General features: G+C 38.3%; 1 long non-coding RNA gene across 1 annotated transcript in view; it reads right to left on the minus strand.

The window, feature by feature from the left end:
• Positions 1 to 4,080: 4,080 nt before the first annotated feature.
• The window catches only part of LOC129048802 (uncharacterized), a 197,300-nt gene continuing 176,953 nt past the window's right edge, over positions 4,081 to 24,427 (minus strand). The window contains exon 10 of the long non-coding RNA XR_010141750.1: positions 4,081 to 16,419. This is a non-coding gene — a long non-coding RNA (uncharacterized LOC129048802). The remainder of the gene's footprint in view (positions 16,420 to 24,427) is intronic.

The following is a 24,427-nucleotide window of genomic DNA, read 5'->3' on the forward strand; positions in this document are numbered from 1 at the left end:
CTCCTCTGTAATGCACTTTAATTTGCTGCCACCAAACCCCTCTTGCTTAATTAAACTACAAGTCTTGTTCCTTCTAAACAGCCCTGGCCTGTTGTTATCCATATCCCAGCATGACATTGAGCCCTGGTCCTCCCTGGGTTCTAGTTTAACCATGTATAAAATGGGAATGTTGTGTTCTTGGGCACTCTGCACAAATGTACTAAAGACAGATAAAAGAAGATACAAACACTATTCTAATTTTCCAGAAGAACAGATTTTCTTATTGCTGACATTACTAAAGGTAATCTGAATGGTGGTTTTAATCAACCATTTCTTTTTTAAATCAATTTTAAGTTCAGGGATCCATGTGCAGGACATGCAGGTTTGTTACAGAGGTAAACATGGGTTGCTGTACCTATCAACCCATCACCTAGATATTAAGCCCCGCACGTATTAGCTATTTACCCTGATGCTCACCCTCCCCCTGCCCCCCACCGCCCTGACAGGCCCCAGTGTGTGTTGTTCCCCTCCCTGTGTCCATGTGTTCTCAATGTTCGGCTCCCACTTATAAATAACATGCGGTAGTTTTCTGTTCCTGTGTTAGTTTGCTGAGAAAAATGGCTTCAAGCTCCAGCCATGTCCTTGCAGAGGACATAATCTTGTTCCTTTTTATGGCTACATAGTATTTCATGTGTATATATACTACATTTTCTTTATCCAGTCTATCATTGATGGGCATTTGGGTTGATTCCATGTCTTTGCTATTGTGAATAGTGCTGCAGTGAACATATGCGTGCATGTGTCTATAATAGAATGATTTATATTTCTTTAGGTGTATGCCCAGTAATGAGATTGCTGGGTCAAATGATATTTCTGGTTCTAGGTCTTTGAGAAATCACTACACTGTCTTCCACAATGGTTGAACTAATTTACATTCCCACCAACAGTGTAAAAGCATTCCTATTTCTCCACAGCCTTATTAGCAAATGTTGTTTCTTGACTTTTTAATAATTGCCATTCTGACTGGCATGAGATGGTATCTCACTGTGGTTTTGATTTCCATTTCTCTAATGATCAGTGATGTTGAGATTTTTTTCACATAAATGTCTTCTTTTGAGAAGCATCTGTGCTCATCCTTTGCCCACTTTTTAATGGGGTTGTAATCAAACCATTTCTATAACATTTCAAAATAGCCAATCTAGAAGTTATCATAATTTTTAAATCTTACTATATTTTCTTTAAAATAGCACGTGACATGGAGAAAGGAGAGTATCTATATGAACATACCTAGAAGAATCTAAAAATAGAAAAGAAAGGAAAAAAAGCTACATATTTCCAGACACATGAAAAGCCCACCTGACTACTGATAAGGACTCACAAGTAACCATCAAGAAGCTTAACACAAAACCGGAAGCAGTGAGCCAATCATGGCATGTCTTAATCTTTCAGTAATAAAAGTTGTGATTTTCAAAGTGACTCTTTCTCTTTTCTGTCTCTATCCAGAGTGGTGTGCCTAGGCTCCTCTGCAGCGCTTGGCTCTCCTGAGCACCATGCTGGGACTTACTGGGGATAGCACTTTTCGGAAGCACTGAATACGACAGTATTCCCAGTTAGTGAAATGAAAACCATTTGGCTCTGGTTTAAGAAAGTGGCCTGCAGTGAAATTAACAAAATATTGTATGTGTTTGTGTATATTTTGAAGAAGGCACTCAAGATCAGTGTAGAATGTCTTATTTTCATAATGTCATGTTAAGCTAATTTTGTTTTTGAGACAGGGTCTTACTCTGTCGCCCAGGCTGAAGTACAGTGGCATGAACACAGCTCACTGTAGCCTTGACCTCTTAGGCTTAAGTGATCCTCTTGTCTCAGCCTCCCAAGTAGCTGAGACTTTAGGCATATGCCACCATTCCTGGCTAATTCTTTATATTTTTTTGTAGAAATGGAAGTCTCACTATGTTTTCCAGAATGGTCTCAAACTCCTGGGCCCAAGCGATCCTCCCGCCTCAGACTCCCAAAGCACTGGGATTATAAGCATAAGCCACCATGCCCAGCCCTAAATTATTATCTTATCAGATTGATTATAGAAAAGTCTCTACTTTTCAGATATGAGACTTTGCTTTCTATCCCTAAATTAATCTGTGACCTAATCTACAATAGTGTAAATAGAGCAACATGGCAACATACCCTCCCTTACCCAGAGGTCAGTGTTTCTTCAACCTCAACTTCCCAGAGTCCAGCCTAGAATGCAGAAGTGAGCAAATTAAACACTTTAAACACTCGAAGTAGCATCTGAGACTCTCCACCATACAGTGACGACTTTCTCTTTATAGCCCCACTCAGAACTAGAAACTGACTTATTTCATTTACAATTTATGACAATCTTGGTTAACTTTTTCCCTTGGCCCAAAGATGTTTTGGAGTAACAAACTACAAGTGAATTGGGAGAGCAGCTGGGAGCAGGCACAAGAAGAGCAGAAAAAGCAACTGCCAACAGCTCAATACAAAATACAGACTGAAAGGCAAAAAGCAGACAAAGACTTTTGAGAGCACAGAATTCAACAATGTCAGTTCATAACAGTGACCCGTAGCCACCCAGTGCATTAGGCCCAGAAAATTTGTATAGAGACTGAAAAGGCAGAAGTTGTTGTGATGCCTGGGTAGGTAAGCTCTTGTTTTTATAAAAATTTACTTATATGGGGATTTCATTTCTTAATAAAATAGGATAGCTGAGTCACTGCTAATGTAATCGAAGAGGGGCTCATTTCAGCACTTTTATTTGGTCATTGTACATTATTTTCTGTCGAGTTCTTGCATGAAGGGTCTATGTGCCCAGAGAGGGCAGGCCCATGTGGGTTTTGCCCATGTGTCTATACTTTGCATAAACACAATGAGGTGCTTAATGAATGTCTGGTGATGATGACGATCAAGAGCTTAATAACAGGGTCTTCTCTAAAGGCTGATTAATGGGGCTTCAAGTTAATATCTTTTCATTCTCTCCTTGCACTCATATTTTTGGTGTGTGTATGGGAGTGTGGGGTAGAAGGACTATAAATTGAGTATCCACTGGAAAAAATGTAGAAAGGCTATTCTATTTAAATAGTAGATAGCTTTTACAAAATACTTGCTGGTGGTGAAATAACATGTCCAAAATTGTATTCCTATGACACATTCCATTATTTGGACATATTTAGCCAAACCCCATTTCCAAGATTGTATAATCATACTTGCTATTTACAACATCTGAAATGGATGTGCAAAGTTAAGTGATCTTTGGTTCAATCAATGAATTATCTTGCAATAGACCTATGTGCTAGAAAACCAAGTGGTGCTGACAGCTACTGTGGTCCTACAGTTCTGCCATGCCACACACAGGCCATTTAATTTTCTACTTGAATACAGCAGGTGGTAACTCTTCAATCACCCGCTCTCATCTACCAGTTAGTTTAACTCTTTTTTTTTTTTTTGAAATGGAGTCTCGCTCTGTTGCCTAGGCTGGAGTGCAGTGGCGCGATCTCGGCTCACTGCCAGCTCTGCCTCCTGGGTTCACGCCATTCTCCTGCCTCAGCCTCCTGAGTAGCTGGGACTACAGGCGCCCGCCACCATGCTTGACTAATTTTTTGTAATTTTTTTTTTAGTAGAGACGGGGTTTCACCGTGTTAGCCAGGATGGTCTCAATATCCTGACCTTGTGATCTGCCCGCCTCGGCCTCCCAAAGTGCTGGGATTACAGGCGTGAGCCACTGCGCCTGGCCCAGTTAGTTTAACTCTTATTACCATTAAGTCAAGCATAAAAACAATAAAACTAACCCTGCCCTAAATAGGATCCACTCACCAGTTTCCTTGTTGCCATCCACTGTGCCATCATTCTTCCAGATTTAACGTGCGGGAAGTTATCTTAGATCTGCCCCTCCTGCAGCCTCCTCAAATCCATTTTTAGTGACAACGTTCTATAGCTCTTCTGAGTCACATGTGTCTTTTATCTCTCCACTTTTCACTATCGTCTTTGTCTAAGCTCTTAGCCTTCTTACCTCTTGGATAACTTCAGCAGCTTCCTGACTAGCTTCTCCCTCTCTGGTTACTTCCTTCTCCAGTCCACCTAGAATTTCATTAACAGGATAATTTGCTTTAAATTCTGCTTTTAAGTTGTCATGCCCTAAGCCCAAAATCTTCACTGGAAACTTATATCATTTCATATTTATGAGTCCATAAATAGGAGAAAAACTCCGTAAGCAGGAAAACATTATAGACTTGCCATCGTCCCAGTAACGACTCTTCCTGGATGTGACATAATGTGACCCATCTTCCCCGAAGTATAACCTGATTTGAAGCTGCTGGCCAACATGCCACATTGGGCCCTGGTTAGGTCAGGCTTATCTGTCAGTGAGCATATCCTATTCTTCCTGCACCACTCTTCCCTCCAGGGGCTGAATAAAAGTACAGGCAGGAGTTTTTTATATTGTGAAATGACCAGACCTACATGGTTTGCCCAAGAGCTCTGTTCTTGAACCCCCGTCTTGTTTATTTTATTAAAGCCTTGGATGAAAACAGATTACATTCTTATCAAATTTGCAGATATTGAAAATGGGGGGAAACAAAAGCTATAACAGATGACAAGATCAAAGTTCAAAGAGAACTCCAACAAGAGGTCAAAATGAAGAGCACCAAATGTGACATAAATAAATACATTTTGAATGTTAGATTCAAAGTTCCAACTGAACTGGGTGGGGGAAGACTCCATACAATTATTATTCTAAAAAAATTCTCAGGAGAGAAGGTCAGGATGAGAGTGAGAAGGCATGGATTATTTACAAGGAAAAGATAAACAAAGTCAAGTGTTTTGCTTCCAAAATGGCCAATGCACTCTTAGGCTTAGTTAACAGACTTACATTGGCTAAAAGAAGGGAGGGGCTAGCTACATGGTGTTCTTCACTGATGGGACACCTCAAGAATATTTTCAATTCTGGCTTCTGTATCAGTTGACAAATACATGAAGAATTATGAAGGATCTAGAAATCATACATATAGTATAGATATAGATCTATAAAGAAATACATATAATACATAGATTTACTCATGTTTAACCTGAAAGAAGTGACATCAAGAAAGGATGCAATGTCAGTGTTTTGAAGGACTATCTGAGTAGATTTCCTCCCTGCAGCTAAGGAGGTAGGAACTAAACCCATGGGTGAAAGTTTGGAGGAGGTAAACTTTGGCTCAATAAAAAATATTATTTTCTATCCATGAGAGACATAAAGCAGTGGAATAAGATGTCTTGAGAAATTAACTTCTTATGACTAGAAGCTTTCAAGTATAGATTGAGTGACATCATCACAGAATTTTTTTTGGCATTCTTGGAGTGCAGAAAGTTAGACTAGATAACCTGAAGACTACCTTCCTTTCATCTCTAAGGTGTAATATTGGCCCCCACACCTGTAAAGCCCTCTCCTCTCCCATCTCTACACAACACTTATCATATTTGCTTTCCACTGACAGACATCTCTGGCTTTCTCACCAGACTGGGAACTCTTTGAAGGTAGAGATTCTATTTTTTAACTATATATCCCTGGCTTCTGGCATGATTCCCTAAGGAGCTGAGGTACTCAATATATTTCACTGAATTAACTGAATTATGAAGTTTTACTAAAAAAATCCTATCTTCCCTTCAATGTCCAGCACAAATTTCCACTTTCCACAGAAAGCCTTCCCTGATCACTCCTATAGGATATATTCTGTGTCAGACAATTTGCCACATGTAATTTTCTGTTTCTTTCTGGTATAATGTTGTTTACTGTGTGTCATTTCTATTATCCCAACTAGACCATCAGTTCCCAATGAACAAAAGAATACCCATTCATGATCTCATGGAGGTAGAGAGTACAATGACGGTTAACAGAGGCTGAGAAGGACAGTGGGGAGAAGGAATAAAAAGGGGTTCATTAATTAGTACAAAATACAATTAGATAGAAGAAATAAGACCTAGTACTCAATAGCATAATAGGGTGACTATAGTTAACAATAATTTATTATAGACTTCAAGGTAACTAGAAGAGTAGACTTGGAATGTTCCCAACACAAAGAAATGATACATATTTGAGGCAATGGATATCCTATTACCCAGATCTGATCAGTGATACACATTGCATGCTTGCACCAAAACATTATATGCACCCCACAAATATGTGCAACCATTATGTATCCATAAGCATAAAAAATAAAATCAAATAAATACCATTTTAAAATTATGCCTTATTGCTGTGCTCAGCACAGAACTGGCTACTGATAATGTGCTTACTGATTGATTGAAAAGTAATATTGTAGAATGTTTTGGTGTTAAATAATCATATTCCACTTATTAATTACAAAGAGAAAAATGGTAACTTTATAGTGGAGAAATGTGAGAGATAGAACCTTAACCAAGTAATCAAAATTTACATCACCCAGGAGACAACATCTTGCCATAATCGACTCTGAGAAGATGCACTGAAAAGGGCACATCGTTGCTTGGGTGGTGTTTCTGCCAAAAATGAATAATCTCCATCTAATCACAAGGAAACATCAGACAAACCCAAACTGAGGGACAGTCTGCAAGATATCTGACCAGTAGTAAGCCAGAGAAAAGCTGAGACACTGTCATGGATTGAGACTGGGCAAATGTGACACTACATGCAAAGTGGGATCTTGGATTGCATCCTGGACCTGAAAAAGGACATCTATGGGAAAGGTTGAGAAATTCTAATGAGGTCTGTAGATTAGTCAGTAGTAATATAACCATGTTAACTTCCTGGCTTGGATACTATGGTTATGAAGATGTTAACTTTAGGGGAAGCTAGATGAAGGCTCTATGAGAACACTGCACTATTTTTGCACCTTGTCTGTAAGTGTAAAATTACTTCAAAATAAAACGTTAAATAAGATTTATGAGTTTGGTTTTCAACTTGAGTGAGGATCCAAACAACGAAGGCAGCTACCGTGAACCAAAATGAATAAGGTGCACTCCATTCTTGTTATTCACGATAGCTGTGTTCTACATGGTTGCTGCGAATAGCGAATTAGCGAATACTAAAGCATTGCCCCTAGGGGAAATACAGGGTTCGTTTCCTAAAAGCCTCTGGCCACATTTTTTGTCAACTGATCAATACACAACATTGTTTTATGTGTGTTTCTGTTTAAAGACATCTTATTTAATATGTATTGTTGATTCATTAACAATGAACTCATAGCTAAAAGCCCTGTAACTCATGCCGGAATGAAGTTTATTAGCCACATATTTTCCTCATCAGGCACATCACAACCTTCTTATGCTTAGGAACTCTAGCCAGCGCTTCAACATTACACTTGGGAGTCATTTTAAACAGTAAAATCATCAACAGAAAGCATACAAATGCAAAGAACAGTGGCATCAGGTGACACAAATTTTTCACCACTCTGTACATGTCCATAAATGATTACAGAAGCTCTGCAAGTATTAATTTGGGGATTTCAAATACATTTTAGTGAGTGGGCTAACTCACAACATGGAATCTATGGATAATGAGGATTGACTGTACCTATAAACACACGCAATGATTGTGAACTTCTTGGCTGTCACCTTGAGTCAATAAGAAAATAAGTATAATGATATTTGCATTTGAAATGATAAAAGGAATTCTTGAAAGATTAGCAACTTGGTAAGTAACTTAGTTCTATTTCACTTCATGGTCTTTTTCCCTATCCTGACTACACTGAGGATTTCTCTAGTACCCTGGCTTCATCAATGCTAATGATATTTGTCTCCTTTCCATTTTAGTCATCAGTATACACAGCCACAACCTGAACTTCAGTGTCAGTATCCCCAACTGCTTCACCTTCAGGAAATCCCTTCCTAATTACCACATATCCCACTATGCACTTCTATTGAATCTATTCAACTCCTACTTATGGCCTAAAAACAAAAACTCCTACTTATTCTCCCAGCCAATCACTCTCTTCTAGCTGTGCTTTATTTAGTCAGCAATACTTGGGAAGTTACTTTGATGATGCTTTCACTAGCACCCCACAATCTACTATCTTTTGATCTTTTACAAGTTTTTATCTTCCAAACTATGATCGCGGTAGTCAGTTTGGTTTTTTTGTGTCCATTGCTGGTCTGCCAACTATTTCCGCAAAAATTCACAAACACATATTGTTTAAATGCAAAATAAATTAATTTACCTAATCAACTTTCAACAAGTCTTCATTGTTCTTATTCTTATTGATCTACTTGAAATCCAATTGCACAGACAGGATCTGCCAAATATTCCCTCCTTTCTACACACACTGCCAACACTCTATTTCAGACTGATACATAGATCACCTGAGCCTATAAGTTTCTAACTAGTCTCTCCACATCCTGTCCTGTCCACTTTATAAGCTAATTAATCATCTAAAGTAGACAGTTAATCAACCTACATGCTCCCCATAGCTACCTGGCAAAAGTTCAAACACCTTTACATGGCATTCAAATTCTTCTATGAACTGACTTCAGATTACTTGTAAAGCCTTTTCTTCTACTAAACCTATTTGCAAACTATGTCTCAGCCCAAATAGACTATTTGCATTCTCAAAGACGTCTTATTTCTCTCTAATCAAGTCACTTGTCTGCACTTTTCTCTTTATGTGGAATATTTTGCCCCCCTCATCTCTGTCCATCAAAATTTTACCTGTTCTTCAAGCCCCAGTTCAAAGTACAATTCTCCATGAAGCCTACTCTGATTTTACAACCGGAAATAGTCTCTTCCTTGGATTCGCCACAGCACTTTGGAACTGCAGTTAACGCATTTGTATTTGTAATTATTTTATTCTTCACGCTACATTTCAAGATCATTGAGAGCAGGAAATACCATTTCAATCTTGCATTTACCATAGCACCTAGCATAAATGCTCAGTAAAGTACTATTTAATATGTGTATGAATGAATAAATGTGCCTCTCATATGCTTAATATGTATGTAATATATAATGTATAGATAGATGCATATATACATGTAACCTCTGTATAACAGTTAAAATTGAACAAGGTACAACACATTGTCAATGGACCATATTATTGGTAGATTAAAACTGGAAGTAGACATAGGAAAAAAGAGAAAACAAGAGTGGTAAATTAAGAATTATTTGACAGGCCAAAATAAAATCGATTGGGAAAACTTATGTGTGATTAACTATTATAACATCAACTTTTTAGCAGGGTTGTATTGAAATCTTCCCAGATATAGAAATTTATATACTTTATTCCTAGGAATCCAAAATAAAACATAAGAATAAACATATTCAATGAATCAAATTGAATAGACATTGCTAGACACAGTTAATACTATAATTGCACATCACTTAACTTGAAGGACTTTTCAATTATGATTAAATGAAAAAAAGTAACTCATTCTTTATTCTCTATTTCATTTGCACAGTGAATACTAACAAAATAAATTGCCATCATTACCATCACTATCAACATCATCATAAAATGTATTTCTTGGTTAAAAAAAAACTTCAAAAACTATACTAAGAGATGTAGCTCTGTAGGAAGCTACAACTGTAGAAGTTTAGTAACATCAAAGCAAAGCAATTTATCAATTTCATGATTATGATGGTTTTATTTACATCTAATGAACAATATAGAAAAGGGTACATCAAGGCCCAGCCATTTAACAAGGGACATTTCTCCCCAGTAAGTTTTGTTTTGTTGCAGGAAAATTGAATGTGATTACTCTAAAATTTTTTTAAAAATTAAGTAATGAAAATAAGTCAGTTCTGTACTGATAAGCATTAAAATATTTCTTCCTGAGGTATTTTCTACATATTTATGGTTTAATGAACCCTTTAATTTCTGGTGATTCCCAACATGCTAAGGTAACTTTTCAAAAGCTAAGCCTCAACTGCAGCCTAGTGTCATTGACTGTTGAACGTGTTTCAGATTGGATCATGTGCACTGAAGCAACAGCAGAATGAAAAGTAAAAATTCTGTAGATGCTAAAAGAAACCTCTACGGAACTTACACGAAGGGTATAAAGGAGACCTGAGATTAACATTTCCTAAATCATAGACTCGTGAAAAATCGCTTGCCAGAAGAAAATTTTGTTCAAGTGAACACACACTTATTGAGCACCTATTCGAGTCAACCTGGGAATAAAAAGATGGTTAACATGGTATCTATCCAATCAAACAATTCAAAAAGCTATCACAAAATAGACATATATAACACTGAGTATCATATACTATGATATGTTAGTTGTTTAAACAAAGTATTCTGTGAAAACAAAAGAAAGAGCTGTCTAAGGGAGGGGAGAAGGAAACAGAGAAAAAGGCTAATCTTTGACCTAGGCTTCAGAGGACACAAACAGCCCAAACAACATATCCTCAACCTTGAGTGTAGCCTTCAATAGATATCCAAGTTTTAGGATAATTCCAAAGCATGATATATGAAAGTGATTGAGATTAAAGATATATCATAAATATCTGAAGTGATGAGTATGCTAATTAGCCTGATTTGACCATTCCACATGTATAGGTGTCAAAACATTCCATTGTATTCCAAAAGTATATACAACTATTTGTCAATTTAAAATAAAATAAAACTTAGAAAAGATAAATCACAGGTAGAATGTGTGATGAGACACTGAATGAAGTTAACAAAATGAATTATGTTTATTGGGATGGTATTCTCGCTTAATAAACCTTAAGACTCTGCAAGATAAGGAATATATTATTGAGTGTGGTGGCTCATGTCTGTAATCGCAGCACTTTGGGAGGCAAAGGTGAGAGGATTGCTTGAGCCTAAGAATTCAAGATCAGCCTGGGCAACAAAATGAGACTCCATCTCTCCAAAAAAAAAAAAAAAGAAGAAAATCAGCAGGGCGTGGTGGTGCACACCTGTAGTCCCAGCTACCTGGGAGGCTGAGGTGGGAGGATTCACTGAGCCTGAGAGTTGGAGGCTGCAGTGAGCCCTGACCACACCACTGCACTCCAGCCTGGGAAATAGAATGAAATGTGGTCTCAAAAAATAAAAATAAAAAAGGAATATATACTACAGTCCATATTGAATTTATTGTCAGAAGCGCCCCTGAGAGATGTCATCATCTGATACAGTAGAGGTTGGGAGTGACTTACTGGGGCGTTTAGCATTTACAGGTGACTCTTCAATATGGGTTTGAACTTCACGAGTCCACTTACAAGCAGATTCCTTCTGCCTCTGCCACCCCTGAGACAGCAAGACCAACCCCTCCTCTTCCTCTCCCTCCTCAGCCTACTCAATGTGAAGACGACAAGAACGAAGACCTTTATGATGACCCACTTCCACTTAATGGAGAGTAAATATATTGTCTCTTCTTCATGATTTTTTAAAAACATTTTCTCATCTGTAGCTTACCTTATTGTGAGAATCTAGTATATAATACAGATAACATACAAAATATATGTTAATCAACTGTTTATGTTATCGGTAAAGCTTCCAGTCAACAGTGGGCTATTAGTAGTTATGTTATACTTGGATTTTCCACTGTGTGTGGGTTGGTGCCCCTAACTCCTGAGTTGTTCAAGGGTTGGCTGTACTATACACAGACAGTAGAAAAATGATCACCTTTTAAGAAATGCTTTAGCTTAAGGATAAGCAACATAATCAATCGTGCCATAAGCTATGGGCTGCCAGAAAGTAATGCATTATATTTAGAAGGCTTTCTCCTCAGTACTCAAATAGAAGAGATTTCCAAATTATAAATCAGGATTCTGGAAGCAGAGAGCACGATGGCTGGGCCAAGCCTCAGATAGAATTCCTTGCTACCATCATTTTCATCAGAACAGACCAGCATCCATACACCTCCTCTGAAAATAAAGAGTGGCCTGAAGTTTATCCTATATTACCTTAGAAACACAATCTACAGACAATATGGATTATCTATATCTTCCTAATAGGTATAATTTAGATACATTCTTTTAACCACTGTATGCAAGAGTTGGGCAAGTAATCAGCTGAGAAGCCCTAAGCCCTCTGGAAGCAAGACCTTTTGACTGTCCCTATATTTACTTGTAAGAGGCCCAAGGCCAGGTATGAAGGACATTCAATTAAAAAAAAATTTAAATCAACAGCAACAATAAAAACAGCTTTGATTTTTGGTCCCAGATAGGCCATTTGAAGTATTACCTGATGGGGAAAACCTAAAATGCTTGTACAACATAGAGGGTAAAAAAGAGTTCTTAAAAAAGTTGTCTTTGAGGGTGGGATTGGGGGTGAAAGATAATAGACCACACATGGGGTACAGTGTACACTGCTCGGGTGACAGGTGCACCAGGATCTCAGAAATCACCACTAAAGAACTTATCCTTGTAACCAAAAACCACCTGTTCCCCCAAAACTATTGAAATTTTTTAAAAGAGTTGTCTTTGCTAACAGTCCTGGGGAAGCAATTTTTTATTAAAATATTGACATTCCTCCCAATGCTTCATTTGTCTAGATAAATGTAGCCCATGGCACAAAAATACGTTCTTAGGCCGGGCACAGTGGCTCATGCCTGTAATCCCAGCACTTTGGGAGGCCAAGGCAGACGGATCACTTGAGGTCAAGAGTTTGAGACCAGCTTGGCCAACATGGTGGAACTCCATTTCTACTAAAAATATAAAAAATTAACCAGGCGTGGTGGTGGGCGCCTGTAGTCCTAGCTACTCAGGAGGCTGGGGCAAGAGAATTGCTTGAACCTGGGAGGCGGAGGTCGCAGTGAGCCAAGATCGTGCCACTGCACTGGGCAAAAGAACAAGAGTCTGTCTCAAAACAAACAACACCAAAAGTACATTCTTAATAAAGTAGAAATGCACAGTGATTATGCTTTACTTATCAGGCTTGCATTTTTCTAGCAATTTTTATTTTTCTATCATTCCCAACATTTTTAATTTTCCATCTGCCTGGGATAGAATGTGGAATTAAAATAAAAATTAAACCAAATCTCTATCTAAGAGCTTTCTTGAAATATGACAAAGGTTTAGGGACAAGCCATTTGTAATTTGCTGATGGCAGGAAAACTAATTCACTACTGGGGAATTCTGACATCTAAAATCTACATATTGACATGCTGGAGGGGAATGAGAGAGAATGTCTATGATTTTAATTTACTTAACCTATTTAGAAAAAAAAAAGTCACTTGAGTCATCCTGGCTCACTTTCCTTAGCATTAGTCAGACTGCATTTCCTTAAGCCTGCGAGTGTGTTTCTATGTAAATAAACTATGTAGTTCACTTGGGGATAAAAGTCACAGTATTTAGAGATTATAAAGACCTATTAGATCATCCGGTCTGGCCCACAAGAGATAGTCCCTAGATAGGGAACATAACTGTTGATCTTTGCCAAGAAGCCAAGAAGAAATAGTTGGTAAAAATATTTTCCATACTTTTTTTTTCATTTTAACTTATCTAATAGTGCTTCAGTCACTTCCCAAGTGGACTAGTAAAATGATCATGAAACAGTTCAACTTATCAGGGAGATGCAAAGTTTAACTTATCTGAATTGACAATGTTCCACCCTCCTCCATTTGTTAAAGAAATGCTCTTGTTTGCAAAATGTGAACAGTGAAGAATCTGCTCTTCGAACTAGCCAGGCTGTTTCCTTTCAGTTAAGAAAGTCAAAAGGCAAGTTGTTTCTCACTGGTTTTCTTAACCTACTTTCACTAATTTCGGAGAAATTAGATATTAAAACAGGAATATGTACAGAGTAGAAAATGAATATGATACATTTACAACTTACTGCTTTACAAACCAAAGTATTTTCCATTTTTATTTTCTGTATTACATAAAATATGAAATATTATTGAAACTTGAAGTATACAGAAGTTTGGCATTAGGGTAAAAGTCAAAGTGACTCAGCAATACAAACCTTAAAAAATAAGAATTTGCTTAAGAATTTCCAGAGTCAGTATGATAGTTGTATCATGAGAGATTATATTCCATTAGAAATGCTGTTAAAAAAACTTAATGTGGCCCTTGACTTCTTAAAGTCTACATCCTAAAGGCCGGGTACGGTGGCTCACGCCTGTAATCCCAGCACTGTGGGAGGCCAAGGCAAGCAGATCACCTGAGGTCAGGAGTTCGAGACCAGCTGGGCCAACACGGCAAAAACCCATCTCTACTAAAAATACAAAAATTAGATGGGCATGATGGCAGGTGCCTGTAATCCCAGCTACTTGGGAGGCTGAGGTGGGAGAATTGCTTGAGCCTGGGAGGTGGAGGTTGCAGTGAGCCAAGATCACGCCATTGCACTCCAGCCTGGGCCGCAAGAGCGACACTCCATCGCAAAATAAATAAATAAATAGTAAAGATACCTATTCTGGTCACTATGTCATTTATTCCCTAGTTCTTAAATCCTGCTTTGATCACCCTACGTGTTTTCCCTACTGAGATTATATTCAGAAAATTGTCAATATTCCTGAAGAGGTGAAAGTCACACACATACAGAAATAGGAAAAACTAATGAATAGTAGGGGATGAGCTGGTAACATTAAATTAAAAGTTAGAAACACTGGATCTAAACATTTAAAGCAGAATTATTTCTTATCAGCTAAACACAAATCAACCTAACCCAGGAAGGAAATTTCCTATTTTTATTTAGTTAGAATTTCCAGAGTCAGTATGATAGTTGTATCATGAGAGATTATATTCCATTAGAAATGCTGTTAAAAAAAAATAATGTGGCCCTTGACTTCTTAAAGTCTACATCCTAAGTCAAGGGCTTATATTTTATTTAAGCCTATAACAAATTTGAGGGTTTCAGAACTCAGTGAGACTCTCCATATGCACCGAGCATGCACTGTGAGCTAAGCCCTTCGCCAGGTTTTGCAAGAAATCATAAAGGCAGTATTAGATATGGTCTCTGCCCTTCCAGAGCTTACAGTATGAGAGGGAAGATAAATATCTACTCCTCCAACCCTCATCTCCAACACATGATGAAAAGTGAGTGACTAACTTCTGTTATCTCGTTTACATTGACCTCAGATGGTGAATCAGAGTCTAGACAAGAAAATCACACATGTAGATGGGGAAACTGAGGAAAACTTAATGAAAGGATAATCTGTAAAGATTGGACACAGTTAAGAGGAACCAAGAAGAGATGGTGAAGTGTCCCAGACTAACAACAGCAGGAAGTCCTTACACCCAAAGGCCTGAAAGAGCAAGAAGAGGGAATAGTTATCAGAAGCCAGAGAGAGGGAGCTGAAACTGCAAGAGATGGCCCCTCTCAGGAAGGAATAAAGCCAGGTCCTCAATGTAGCCTACAGGAAGCGAGTCAGGGGCATTTAGTACCCTAACTTCTCTCTTCACTTTCTCTCTGATCTCTCCCTGTTGACTCCCTTGGGCCAAACACACTCAGAAGCTGGTGGGCAAAAGAGACTGTTGAGGCAATGCATGAAGGTGCGCCTCTGAGAGTGTAGAGCCAGATAGAAAAAGGTAGAGAAAAGATCTGGCAAGGCAGGGGGTGGCCAACAGAGCTGGATGAATTTAGAGCCACCCAAGCTTACAGGATAAATATATGCTATATCCAGAAGTAAACATTTGGATAGATCAGTTAAGAGTAATGCTTTATTTGCAACAGAACATTTTGGCACTTTCCCATTAGATAAGATCAGTCAATGTTAACATAAGCTTCCAACTGAAGCCACAGAACATAAATGGTGAACTCTAGTTTAACCAATAGTCTGCCAAGTGAGGTCTATAATTTGTACTTTTATGTGTCAACTAATTATACAAGATAAATTTGGTTTTAGAACACTGACCTTGAAGCATACAGGATTCAGAATAACTTATAAATCTTAGGAGATGTTAAATTGTATTTAAAACAGTTTTTTTTTGTTGTTGTTGTTGTTGTTTTGTTTTTGTTTTTTTGAGACGGAGTTTTGCTCTTGTCACCCAGGCTGGAGTGCAATGGCATGATCTCGGCTCACTGCAACCTCCGCCTCCCAGGTTCAAGTGATTCTCCTGCCTCAGCCTCCCAAGTTTGAGTAGCTGGGATTACAGGTGCCCACAACCACGCCCAGCTAATTTTTGTATTTTTAGTAGAGACGGGGTTTCAGTATGTTGGCCAGGCTGGTCTCGAACTCCTGACCTCAGGTGATCCACCCACCTCAGCCTCCCAAAGTGCTGGGGTTACAGGCGTGAGCCACCGTGCCTGGCCAAAAGTTTTAGTTTTAAGCAGAATATATTCTTTATTTTAAAAACTGGTCATTTGTATATCTCATACATGGCAATTCTATTAAAAACTATATTGATTAACCAGAAAACTCTGCTTCTTGGTCATGGCAAATAATAAAAAGTTTACCTTCCATAAATTCATTTTGCACCTTTCTCTTCAGTCTTTGGGGGATATATTATCCTTTAATTATGCTTCATTCAATATGTGTTTTGCAGATTGGTTCCAGTATATCAATAGCACTTCGTTACTCAATAATAAAAAGCTACAAATAGATTAAAAGACTCTTAAGCCCCTCGAGGATTTACAACACACAACACGAATGTTCCATTTATGTTTTGAAGTTGCTTATTGGCAGCTGAGCAGGAGCAGTATGTTGCTCTAACACTGCAGGCTCACCATGGAGCATCATGCGTCCCAGTTTGGAATTCAAGTTATGATTTGAATCCTATACATTTTATTCAAATATAAAAATGGCAACCACAGAACACTTGAGGCCTTATTCACCAAACAATGAGTCATTCTGGAATTGCTGTCTTTCTTTCCTGGACTTGATGAACTTTGATACATGAAATTTGGCTGCCCTTGGTACAACTCAATCAACAATTAGAGCACTAGAATTGCAGTGATCAGCCTGGTTTGGAAACATGTCTAAAAGTTTTTGATTCAATGTAAAAGGTGAATGTGTGTCCCACTCCTCTTTCCCCACTCCCCTCATCAAAGCTCTCACAGTCATGTGACAGCAGGACTTAGCAGTAATAAATAATGTATATCCCTCAAATGTTTCAAAGACTATATATAACATAAAAAGTGATAATTATTTGTGGGATCTGAACTGTGCAGATAACCCTGAAAATGGATTCCTGACCCAGAATTTTTTTTTTTAACCACAGAGAGAAAAGTCTTTAGCACTTGAAGAAATGGGACATCTTAATTTTAGCTTCTGATCACAGTTTATAAACTATAAAACAAATTTCTTTTTAAAGTCGTATAGGAACAAGAAGTGATCTTGACTAAGACTCCCCTGAGATAGCCTCGCAAGTGAACAGATAATAAGATCACAAAAATGTGTTTGCCTGTGATCTTTAGATGGCCACACAGAGCACACAGTCTACTTTCAGGTAATTTTCAAGTAAAAATCTCAGTGTAATCATAATGTATTGATTTGTTTTGCCTTGGTTCCTTTTCACAAATATATTGATCCACATTCCTTCTACCTGAAGCACTCAGAAGAGAAAGGCACGATGCACAAAGTAGGATAAGTCAGAAAGAGGTGGCTATGTTATCAAACATTTATTTGGGTCACATTTTAGGAAATACCCCATAAAGTCTCTACTGTGCTTATTCAAAGAGTCCTCTTTCCCTGAATTTGTATCTTGAGAGGTTAAGTCTCATTTTCCCATGCCAGAACTGGAACTATTTATTAAAACAACAGAAAGAAAATGAAAAAGACAGAATCCATCTTCTAGACAAGGCTCAAACCATATTAAACATGATGTTACGTGAACTTCTCCCCTCCTCCACCCTCCTTAATGCACCATATAGAGAGGCTCTCATGCTGTAAAGATGTCATATATACTTTCTCTTCACTCAAAGCTTCCTGGATAAAGAGAGATCTATTTGTCTCCATGGTGTTTTCGCCATTAACAGTATCAGAGCTGCAGGAACACAATGGGAGATGTGTTTTCCGTTAACCTCTTGACTCAGAGATGTCCTGATGCTAAACGTTATTGCATTTTGCATTAGCACAGAACAGTGGGAGTTCTGTGACTGAGGTAAAAGGGTTGAGAAGGGCCACACAAGCTCTCATGTGCTCCATACTGCAGTCGGCGGTGGAGCACGAAGCACATAATTTTTGTTCAGAAAGAGCACAAATGGGAACCAGGGAAGGAGGTGGTGAATCTGACACATTCCCTCCTGTTCGCCACTGAGATAATCTACACTGTAAAATGATATTCAGTGTCTGATCATAGACATTAACTTGGCAGAAACTAATTTACTTTTCTTTATTACCTTAGTCATCAGCAAACCACGGAACGAACGAGGGGATTAATATTTACTTTCTTCTCAGGCTACTTTTTCCACTGCCTTAATATGGCCTTCAGCGTTAGTAGTTTGATGTGGCAACCATTACTGAAAATGTTCCTTACTATTCTGCTCATGTCCCTTTCACAGTGCAGAGATAGAATTGGGGAAATACCCTTCCACGCTACAAGACAGGGAGGATATGTAGTCTAAGAAGTAAGAGTTGTCCGGGCGCGGTGGCTCACGCCTGTAATCCCAGCACTTTGGGAGGCCGAGGCGGGCGGATTACGAAGTCAGGAGATTGAGACCATCCTGGCTAACACGGTGAAACCCCGTCTCTACTGAAAATACAAAAAATTAGCCGGGCGTGGTGGCGGGTGCCTGTAGTCCCAGCTACTCAGGAGGCTGAGGCAGGAGAATGGAGTGAACCCGGGAGGCGGAGCTGGCAGTGAGCCGAGATGGCGCCACGGCACTCCAGCCTGGGTGACAGAGGGAGACTCCGTCTCAGAAAAAAAAAAGAAAAAGAGAAAAAGAAGTAAGAGTCTACTCATGAAATCAAAGATTACTGAGTGACAATCCCAGAATTGCAGAATATTCATTATGGGTACCACAGAAACTATTCCGTTTAATTCCACGAGTTTACATATTTGAAGAGTGGAGGTCGTAACGTTTCAATGATTTGACTATGGCAGAACCAGGTTGGGTACCAGCACTCATGTACTCATGTCCCCAGGTGAATTCTCTTTACATGCACGATTCAAGCATGCTTCTGTTGAATGAATGACCATTGTACTAGGAAGATCTATAGGACCCTGCTCGATGTCACGATATCCCTATTTCTAAAATGTAACTTTTTTTTTGTGCTGCATCAAAGGGTTCTGTATTAGTGAAGGGAACTAAAATATATTAAAAAGATAGGCTGTGTGACCCACAATTAAAGGGGGGAACTTGATGTATTTATGTAAATATGGGAAGCCATCCTCAGATTTCTTACCCTCAGCTTAAGTACTTAGACTTCTGGAGTAAAGAAGCATTTGATTATGTAAAACTTTGCTACCCTAGAGTGTGTTCCATGCGTTAACAGCAGCACCTGCCCTGATGGATTGGTTAGAAAGAATAGTAGTGGCGTAGTTGTTATTCTATTTGTAGTTGGAACTTATATTAAATATTTAGGAAATATACATTGCTTGAATTAAGAAAAACTTGGTTTACTCCTTTTTCCTTAGATCTTCATAAAGCTCAGAGAAGACAATACGCCAAAGTCAACTTAGAGAGAAGGCTAGTGTTTGTCCTCACAAGACTGTCTTTAGAAGTAAATACATTTCTGGTATAAGAAGGGGGCTGGTTGCACTGTTACATGCTAGCTTTAGTATCTCTATTAATAACCCAATTAGGAAAGAATCTTATGCCTGCTAATTAAGGAGCACAGATATAATTAAGGAGCACTTTATTATATCTTCAATAAAGTTTATAAATTCACTATTCTAAATGACCAGTCCCCTTAAATTGGGTCAGCAAAACATTCTTTGCTGGATGAAGAAGGTCAAGATGCCAGCAACGTTTCGATGTTGTGAAGCTCGTCAGTGAACTAGGAAAATAGCTGAACAGATTCTGAAAAATTAAAATAACGTATGTACCACCCATAGAGATATAATTTCTTGATAAATATGTAAAAGTGTATCCCACTACAAGTTTCTTTTCCTTCCTTTTTTTTTTTTTTTTTTTTTTTTTTTTTTTTTTGAGAGAGTCTCGCTTTGTCACCCAGACTGGAGTGCAGTGGCATGATCTCAGCTCACTGCAACCTCTGCCTCCTGAGCTCAAGCGATTCTCCTGCCTCAGCCTCCCGAGTAGCTGGGACTACAGGTGCATGCCACCACGTCCAGCTAACTTTTGTATTTTTTAGTAGAGATGGGATTTCACCATGATGGACAGGCTGGTCTTGAACTCCTGACATCAAGTGGTCCACCCCACCTTGGCTCCTCTTTTCCTTTTTAAACCCTGAGATTAATTCCTAGAAGATACTATGGCCATTTGTCTAAATGATGTATTTGGGATTTATGGGGTTAAAAATGACTGTCCATTATATAAAATTCAGTGAAGAGTTTCCCTGAGGAAATAGACACATACTCACCAAAGATGAAGACAAGGGATACATTATTTTGGAAAAATTTTACCCATCCACTACTGCCGAAATTCACACTAAGATGGTATCTAAAGTGGCTTCCAACATTATTTATTTTCCTTGCAGTTCTCAAACTCTGTCCCACCGTGAGCTATTGGCTAAAAATCACAACAATGTGAGCTCCTAGACACTATAGCCATTCTAAAAGCATATAAGGCATTATTTAAACTTTAGTAGATAAAACCTCATTACTAAAGTCAGTAGAAATTCAATCCTAGTAAGGTTACTTTGTCTTCAGAAGCAGGGTATCCCAAACACTAGCTTGCTCTTGAGAATCATGGATGTGTAAACCCACTCAGGTTTATCCCATTGAAAAGGAGAGGATCTTATGGTTTTGTAGAAAAAGATAACATGATTTTTTTTTAAAAAAAAAGAAGGTTTATAAATGTATAAACAGTACTAAGTAGGTCCTCATCTGTGTCAAGTGGCTACAGATGTTTAATATACAAACTCATCCAACACAGATACAGGTAACAAGTACGCTTAATGTTAAACTCATAATAAATGTCACAAAGTAATGACAGCATCGTCTAAAGCAAGGCATAGTCCCTTCTAAAGAATGAAAGAATGAGCTAAGAAATAAAGACAGCACGGCAGCCTTTGAGTCTTGCTCCTAGTTCTGCTGCAGAGTTTCAGGGTGTTTTGAAAGTAACATCGAACCTTCAGCTGTGCTTCTTTATAACATGGGGCTAGTTATTCTTGACCTCTTAGTAACATGACAATCACTGGTGGTAATTCACCATAAAAATATTTGAGCATAGAATCAAAATCCTGACACAGGGAATTTCATCTTTTCTTTGAGGTAGCTGAGAGAGAGAGAGAAAGAGAGAGAGAGAAACTATACCTACAGACTGCATAACCATTTCCTTTGACATATTTTGTACATTAAACCAACAGAAAATAATAAAATGGACTAAATACCTCATTATGTACCTTCTGACTACCCGTCTGCATTTTCTACTGAAAAGTATCCAGACATGGAACAACTAACTCCTTCCTAATTGAAAGATCTGGATTTGAGTGCTGGTTTGGCTGCTCATATGCTCTTTGTAGATTGTGGGATTTCCATCTAAGACAGGTAAAATGTCTGTTGTTCATGACATTGGTGATCACTATGAAATGACCAAGTTTATGCTTTGAGATAATCAATCTCTACATTATTACTATTCTAGTCTTTTGGTATTTTTCCATAGAAGTTTTCATAGAGGTTGGCTAGAGCATATCTCAATAACAGGGATATAAAATTGCATTCAAAGACCAGCTTAGAATAAAACCCAAAATATGAATTCCAAAACATGGCTCTTTATCTTGGAAACTTCCTTGAGTGGAGAGTACAAAATTCTTTTAATTTGACGATATCTAAGAAAGTGCAATACAGTTGCAGAAAACAGTCCCAATTTGTAATGCCTTCCTGAGTTCATGTCCTTTGCCATGAAACTTTGTAGTAGTGGCCACTCTGGCTTCAGGACTGGCCATGCGGCTTCCTTTGACCAATGAGATATTAGCAAATACAAAGCAGGCAGAAGCTTGTAAGATCCTTAAGTCATTTGGCTTGTCCTTGTTCTTATTCCTCTGCCTTTACCATAAGAATGTGCTAGAACTAATCTGTTGTCAGATGTGACACATAGCACAGAAATGAGCTGCCCCCATCAATTAGTGACCCCATCTTAGAGCTGACAGCCAGAAGAAACGAGCCCAGGCAAGACCAGAAAACCTGTGTAAATCACAGATATACAGACTCATGAGCTAAATATGCATTTATTGTATGCCACTGAGGCTTTGTGTTGTTTATTATACAGCATTTTTGTGACAATGGACAACTGACATACTGAATCCCTCAAAGTCTCACATTTTTCTTAAAACAAAATCTAACCCGAGGAAACAGAATATGAAAATGCAGCATGGGTACAAGGATTAAACAAAACTTGAATTCTAAAATACCATGAAATAATTGTACCCAATCTTACCTTTCATAGGGAGAAAAGGCCTGGAGGAATCATGATCGTTCTCACCATGTTGTTTAGTGCAAGACCCAAGGAAAGCTAGGAGGCTGTACAGTTATCTCCCTTGATGTAATTCTAAACTATACAACCTACTACCTCAACCTGGGAGCATGCAGTCACAATGGCTGGAAAACTACCATTTCTTAAGCAGGGAAATTACAAGTTAGTCTTATAATTATTCTTCGTGCTGTCACCTATTTGGGCCATTCATAAGAGACAACACATCAAAGAGTCTGATGATAGAAGAGATAACACAAAAACCTTGGCTTGAGATTACTATGCAAATATGAAGGGAGCAAATACTTGGGATTGGCCTTCTTGAACTATTTGTGCATGGAAATTATAGTAATGTTACATAATGGTGATTCTGAACAATTTAATGCCTTCTGATATCTGTTGAAGAAATAGGATAGTAGAACAATATTTAAACTTGGGCAATTTAAAAAAAGATTAGAAAAATAAATGTTTCTCTGGTAAAACTGAAAAACTGAAATCACTAAAAGATGGATATACAAGAAGAAATGGCTTAAACCAAAACAGAGTGAAAAGACATAGAAAACATGATTCTGAGCAAAATACAGATTAAGAAATACCACAAAAGCTATATTGAACATCCACCCAACAATATTTATCATGTATTTTACATAATTCTCATATTTAGAAAATGCTCCTTTTTCCAGAGTTGACTGTTTCCGCATTTTTCATAAGTCTGTCCCCAACAGTCTATTCAACAACCTACAAAATGTGCCTATTTCCCTGTTTGCACTTGTAATTTTTTTTTCCAAGACAGAGTCTTGCTCTGTCACCCAGGCTAGAGTGCAGTGCCACGATCTTGGCTCACTGCAACTTCTGCCTCCCTGGTTCAAGTGATTCTTCTGCCTCAGCTTCCTGAGTAGCTAGAATTACAGGAGTGTGTCACCATGCCCGGCTAATTTTTGTATTTTTAGTAGAGACAGGGTTTCACCATGTTGGCCAGGCTGGTCTCAAACTCCTGACCTTGTGATCCACCCGCCTCATAATTTTAAACTGAATCTTTCCTGTATCTTCAGTCCCAGGCAGGTGCTGGAGCAGGAGATAGGCTCCTACAAGCTTAGCAACTTCTCATCTCTATGTAAACTCAAGTTTGGTCAGGTCTATATTTTCCCACAAGGACTGCTCTGTGGTCTATCAGAAGCCACCTCTCCTCATTGCTTAGCTGGACTCTGGTTTTGCCCAGTAAAGGCTGTGCTACAAAGGAGCTGGGTCAGCCTAGGCAAATAGAGATGGAGGCATGTCTGAGCACACTAAGAATCTTCCTGATACTTCTACTGCATTGATTGTGTTCAAAAGACAGATTCAAATGCCGTAGCATTGATGTTTCTTCATGCTATTCCACTAGCCTGGAGAAAAATGATTTTTTCCCAAGTTTCCAACCCTATTTCCTTATGCAGCTTTGATGGGGTGAAACTGCTTTTTTTTTTGGGGGGGTGGAGCAGGGGGGCTGCCTCTGTTTGATCAAGGTTACCTAGTTTGGGAGAAAGACTGGGAGGTTAGTTTTATCAAAAAAAAAAAAAACTCTCATTCATCCTTCAAGCCTCATTTGAAAGAGTTCTTTCTCTGATTATCCCACAATTTCATATATGCATTTATGCTTTAATTCTCACATCTTTGCATTATAAATTATCTGTTTGTCTCATTCGCTGGACCCCAAGCTATGTGAAAATGGGACCCCATAATTCACCTTTGCCAATCTGGTATTATCTGCAATGGCTAGTAGATGGCACATGTAGAAATTTAAAAAAAAAAACTTTGTCAAATGAGAAGAAGAATATATGCATAAATGGATAAATGGGAGTATAAATGAACTTGCAGTTAAGGGATGATCATTTTTATTTTTATTTTTATGTCCAATCCTTTGTTCTTACATTTATATCAGAATTTCACTCATAGTAAGATGGATTTGCTATTAAGATTCCAGAGAGGGCAAAAACTCATAGAGTGGCTGAATTCAACTTGGCCGGTTTAACCTTAAATCCCAGATCTCCTATGGAAACTCAAGATGTATTTCTGAGTCTTCTGCTACC

Source organism: Pongo abelii, chromosome 9 (genome assembly GCF_028885655.2).
Source record: "Pongo abelii isolate AG06213 chromosome 9, NHGRI_mPonAbe1-v2.0_pri, whole genome shotgun sequence".
NCBI lineage: Eukaryota > Metazoa > Chordata > Mammalia > Primates > Hominidae > Pongo > Pongo abelii.